The following is a 6,000-nucleotide window of genomic DNA, read 5'->3' on the forward strand; positions in this document are numbered from 1 at the left end:
AACCTAAAGTGCACAGTGTTAATTCTCTAAAGCCCTTTTATTCCAGATAATTAAAGGCTTGTCAGTTTACAGCCCAGGGAGAAGATGATGCTGAGTGGCCTGAAGATGTCTACTACAAAGAAAAAAGTGACGGTGGTTTGGAATAGGTGAACTTCTTTATAACCCTCAGATGTATGCAGCAACAGCAGATCAAGGAGCTGTGCACTAACTTCGCGCCGATGTTCTCAGCCACCCCAAGATGAACCAAAAGGGCATATCACTCCATTGACACAAGTACTGCTCGCCCAATTAGAGTCCAACCTACTGGGTGTCTCCTCAAGCCAAAACTGCTATAGAATGGAAGATTGAGGACATGTTACAGATGGGTATAATCCGCCCCTCTAACAGTGCAAGGGCATCTCTAGTGGTTCTAGTTCCCAAACCAGATGGGGAGATACGCTTTTGCGTGGACTACCGTAAGCTAAATGCTGTAACTTGCCCACGCAACTTTCCAATGCCACGCACAGGTGAGCTATTGGAGAAACTGGAATGTGCCCAGTTCATCTCTACCTTAGACTTAACCAAGGGGTCCTGGCAAGTACCGCTAGATGAAAGGTCAGCCTTCATCACCAATGCAGGGCTGTATGAATTTAATGTGCTCCCTTTTGGGCTGTGAAATGCACCCGCCACCTTCCAAAGACTTGTAGATGGTCTCCTAGCAGAATTGGAAGAATCTGCAGTTGCCTACCTTGATGATGTGACCATTTTTTCTGATTCATGGGCAGAACACCTGGAGCATCTGCAAAAAGTCTTTGAAGGCATAAGGAAGGCAGAACTAACTGTTAAGGCTAAAAAGTGTCGAATAGTCCTAAGCAGAGTGACTTACCTTGGACACCAGGTGGGTCAAGGAACTATCAACCTCCCACAGGCCAAAGTGACTGCTATCCAAAAGTGACCAGTCCCAAAGTCATAGCAATAGGTCCAATCCTTCTTAGGCTTGGCCGGATATTAAAAGAGAGCTGTACTGCACTACAGCCAAATCAATGCCCCAATGACAGACCTAACCAAAAAGAAACAGCCAAATGCAGTTCAGTGGACTGAAGAGTGTCAGAAGGCCTTTAACCAGCTGAAAGCGACGCTCATGTCTGAACCTGTGCTAAGGGCCCCAGACTTTGACAAACCTTTCCTAGTAACCACAGATGCATCTGAGCATGTGTGGGAGCAATTTTAATGCAGGAAAGACCTGATCAAGAATTCTATCCTGTCATGTTTCTCAGCAAAAAACTGTCTGAGAGGGAAAGCCACTGGTCAATCAGCAAAAAGAAATGTTACACAATTGTATAAGCACTGAAGAAGCTACACTCACATGTTTGGGGACAGCGTTTCCAACTACAAACCAACCATGCTGCACTGAAGTGGGTTCATATGGTCAAGGACAATAACAAAAAACTTCTTCGGTGGAGTTTAGCTCTCCAAGATTTTAATTTTGAAATAGAACACATTTCAGGAGCTTCTAACAAAGTGGCTAGTGCACTCTCCCATAAAAGTTTCCCAAAATCAACTGGTTAAAATTGTCCTTGAAATATAAAAAATATTGTTAGGTTTATATAATCAGTAGTATATCTAGACATGCATGTGTCTTATTATTTCTGTTTTCTCCCAGGGCTCCAGGAAGAAATCACAGCCAGTGTGGGGCAGACTGTTCAGCACCCTCTGTGATTTGGGGGGGCGTGTCATAAACATACTGCTAAAGGTAGCATAAAATCCATATTTACCCTGTAAAGGGTTAATTCCTCTTTTACCTATAAAGGGTTAAGAAGCTCAGATAACCTGGTTGGCACCTGACAAAAAGGACCAATAAGGAGAGAAGATACTTTTAAATCTATGTGGGAAGGTTCTTGTTTGTGTCTTTGTTTTGTTCTCTCAGAATCAGTAAAGGAACCAGGACAGGGTAAATACATCTCTATAAGCCATATCTGGACTAAGCATCTAGTATTGCAGAAATAGTAAGTAATAGCAAAGAAATGTGTTTGATTATCTTTTGTTTTAGCTTGTGAATTTTCCCTGTGCTAAGAGGGAGGTTTACCCCTGTTTTTGTAACTTTAAAGTTTTGCCTAGAGGGGAAATCCTCTATGTTTGGAATCTTTTTGTTACCCTGTAAAGTTATCTTCCATCCTGATTTTACAGAGGTGATTATTTTATCTTTTTTTAAAATAAACTTCTTTTATGAATCTGATTGTTTTTCAGTGTCCTAAAAAACCCAGGGGATTTGATCTGTGCTCACTTTGTAATCAGTTGGTTAGGATATTATTCTCAAGCCTTTCCGGGAAAGGGGGTGTAAGGGTTTGGGGGGATATTTTGGGGGAAGGTAGGGCTCCAAGTGGCCCTCCCTGAATGTTTGTTTAAATCACTTGGTGGTGGCAGCAATCAAGGACAAGGTGTAACTTGTGCCTTGAGAACGTTTTAACCTAAATTGGTAAAAATAAGATTAGGGGTCTTTCATATGGGTCCCCACATCTGTATCCCAGAGTTCAGAGTGAGGAAGGAAACCTGACAAAGCCAAAGATAAAAACAACCCCTTGGAAGAGCTGCTGAGCCCCAGAGCTGAGGAGGAGTTAAAAAACAAAGCTTAGGCTGAGAACTGCCCACAGCTAAACTACAGAGTAAAAACCTCATTTCCTCTCCCCCAGACCCCTATCCCAGTTGGAATGTTTTACTCGCACTTGAAAACCTTTCTCCTAAGAGTAAGGGTTTGAAATGAGGCTATAACTACACGAGCAGCCCAGTCTTCTGCAAAGCTGTGGTAGTGGGTAGTGGTGGAAGTGCTTTGATGTTTATAGTCTCTTGAGAAGAACTGTCAGTGAAACCTTAGAGAGAACAAATTGCATTTCCCCATCTGCCTGCCTGTGGCACTTGCTTCAGAGGCAGCCGGCCTGCTTAAAGTTTAACTTTTAATTAAGTTCTGTTCAGGAGCATTGAAAGTTAGTCTCCAGTTTGACTTTATATGGAAATGTTAAACTTCAAAGAGCAACCCAGCCGCCCACAAGGGCTGATGAGCAGAGTAGGTAAGCAGATGCTAAAAAGAGACAAATGGCACCTTTTTGTCTTTGCCATGTGTCTATGGGCATTGAACGGAAAGAAGGACAGAACAGGGGATCAAAGTGGAGAGGAGAAGACAAGTGAGAAGAGAAGAGAGAAATGGAAATAGGGGACAGGTAGGGGAGGAAATGGGAAATGGAAAATACTGGGAATGACTAGAAATCAAGCCCAATGTAAGTAAGGGTGGCAGAAACTGGCCTTCCATTTTTTAATTCCCTTTTTGTTTTGCAGTTAACTGTCCTTTATGCTAACAGCACTTTGTACTATCCTGACGTTGTGAAGGGGGTGTCAAGGTCGCTTACATTTGTAATTGTAATGAGGTGTTAGCGTACATGAGAATTCGTGTGATAGGGACTACTCAGTAAGGGTAAGTCTACACTGCAGTCGGAGGTGCGATTCCAGCACATGTAAACATATCTATGCTAGCTTCAATCTAGCTATCTCAGGTATTGGTAGCAGTGAAACTGCGGCAGCATGGTTGTCAGCGCAGCCTAGCAGCAATTAAGTAAGGACTCAGGGTCTCAGGCAGGCTTGTGCAGCCTGGGCTGCCACAGCTTCACTGATATTGGTACCCGAGCGCTTAGTTCAAGCTAGATGGGGTATGTCTACATGTGCTGCAATCACAACTCCAATTGCAGCGTAAATGTGCCCTATGTGAGTGCTCAATGGGGGCAGTTCCCCAGAAGATGCCCTGGTAAAAGAACTGTGACTCAGTCACACACTCTTCTCTGTTCCCCCTTCCTGCAGCCCTTTACTGGTGTACTTCCCCCTCTTGCCAGCTCAGCTGCACTGCCTGGTGCCTTGAGGGGGGCTGGGTGAGGAGAGAGCCAAGCCCCCTATCTGGCCCTCCATTGCGCATGCTGCTGGACATGCGGCCCACTTGTTCTATGGGAGGAACAAAGACATGGAATGGGCGAGGTGGTCTGAGGCGCCTGTGTGCCTGGGTTTGCTTGCCTCAGCCGTAGCCCAAACTAAGTTTTTATTGCCACCTTCCTCCCCACCCACTCGGAAAGCGCTTTGAGACCCCACACTAAGGAAGGAGTGATGGGGCAGAATTGAGCCAAGAAGGCCCCATCACTCAGCAACTGCCAGGCCTGCTCCCTAAGGAAGACCTGTTTACAAGGAAGCTCTGGCAGTCCAGCATGGAGGAGAGACTAGATGCAAGAAGGCAGACAGGCTGCAGTTGCTGAGATAAAAGCACTCTACAGGGGAAAGACAGGGCCTGGGAGTAAGACTTAGCCAGGATCCCGCTGCCCCCGGACTAAGGGGGCAGGGGGAATGGGACTTTGAGGGTGAGCAGTGGGAGTAGTAGGCTGGGGCCATGGCCCAAATTGAAGGGAAACAGGGAAGATAGGAAGTGGCCCAGGAGAGACTGATCTGGAGTGCACCTAGAAGGGAACGAGCCATCTCTCACCCCTTGGGCCCTGGGCTGGGACTTAGTGGAGATGGAGGGCCCAGGTCCCCCTATTCTTCCCTCTTCCTCTACTCCCTGGCCACCTGAGAGATCCCAGAGGGCTCCGGGGTGATGACAAACTGGCTTGGCCTCTGGGTCCCTGGGCCCTTGGACTGCCCAGAAGACCTGCCTCAAGGCTCACAGAGACTGTTTGGCCACAGCCTGACCACTAGGCCTACTGTCCCCTGAGCGGAACCTGCTACAAGTTCATGTGACAGAAGTCTGGCTACTTATTAACTACTGGGTAGATTTGAAGGTGTTGATTTTGACCAGCACAGCCCTAAATGGCTGACTGCTACTTATGTGAAAATCTCCTCCCGATTTTCCCAGAGACACCTGAATGACAGTCCTACTCATATCGGAGAGAACGGATGACTGGCTGGATGTTCCCCAGGATAGAGAGGAGCTGACTAACCTTCAGAGCATGCTGTAAGACCCATTTGTTTTCCCAAACCGTGAGGGAATGGGAAGGCTCAGGTGGGAAATCTTAATATGTTTTGTGCTGATGGGATATTGCTTGTGGCTGTGAATAACCTGATGGATGGTTGAAGGAGCAGGTCTGTTTCATGCTCATCTATTAAAGAATCAAGGGATAAATATCTCCTTTTTAATGGGCATCTGTATAACACTAAAGAAATCAATATAATAAAGATTTAATCTCAACAAAATACTATTAGTAACCTGATTAAAGGATGTTCTGGGGTCATAGGGGCTCTTCTCAGATATTTGAATTTGTCACCCTGCCGCAGAGGCAAATGCCAATAGCCAAGCAATGCAGACCCTGAGGAGGCTTAGGGTAAAATTTTTCCACAAGTTCTTAAGTGACTTAGGAGCCTAAATCCCATTCCCATAATCTTTCAATGAGACTAGGTCTCCTGGGATTTAGGTGCCTAAAGATCAAGAGAGGGACCTACTGGCATTTTCAAAGGCAGTCATAGAGTGTATAATGCAGTGGGTCTCAAACTTTTTTATTGATGATCCCTTTCACATTGCAAGCTTCTGAGTGCAACTCCCCTAATAAATTAAATATACTGTTTAAAATATTTAATGCCATTATAAATGCTGGATGCAAGCAGGGTTTGGAGTGGAGTTTGACAGCTCGCAACCCATCATGTAATGACCTCACAACTCCCTGAGGGGTCCCAACCCCCAGTTTAAGAACCCCTGGTATAATGTTTATGGAGCATTCATGATATGATCCATGTCAGCTTTTTCTTTTAGATTATGTAACATAGCAGCCAGCTCACAGTCGTCCATTCCAGGTTTTGGGTTTCTACTGGACAGTTCAGTTAGTTATGCTTTGGGAAACTGCATGCTGTGTCCTGTGTGCAGCTGGATTAAATAGTGGAATCTTAATTTGAAACTACATGCAGCATCTGTGTGATTTTTTCCAGAAGCTACTACTCAGGCCACAACAGGGTGTGATTGCAGTGTGTGTAGACATACTTAAGCTAACTTTAAACTAGCTA

The sequence above is a fragment of the Gopherus flavomarginatus genome, chromosome 1 (assembly GCF_025201925.1).
Source record: "Gopherus flavomarginatus isolate rGopFla2 chromosome 1, rGopFla2.mat.asm, whole genome shotgun sequence".
Classification (NCBI taxonomy): Eukaryota; Metazoa; Chordata; order Testudines; family Testudinidae; genus Gopherus; species Gopherus flavomarginatus.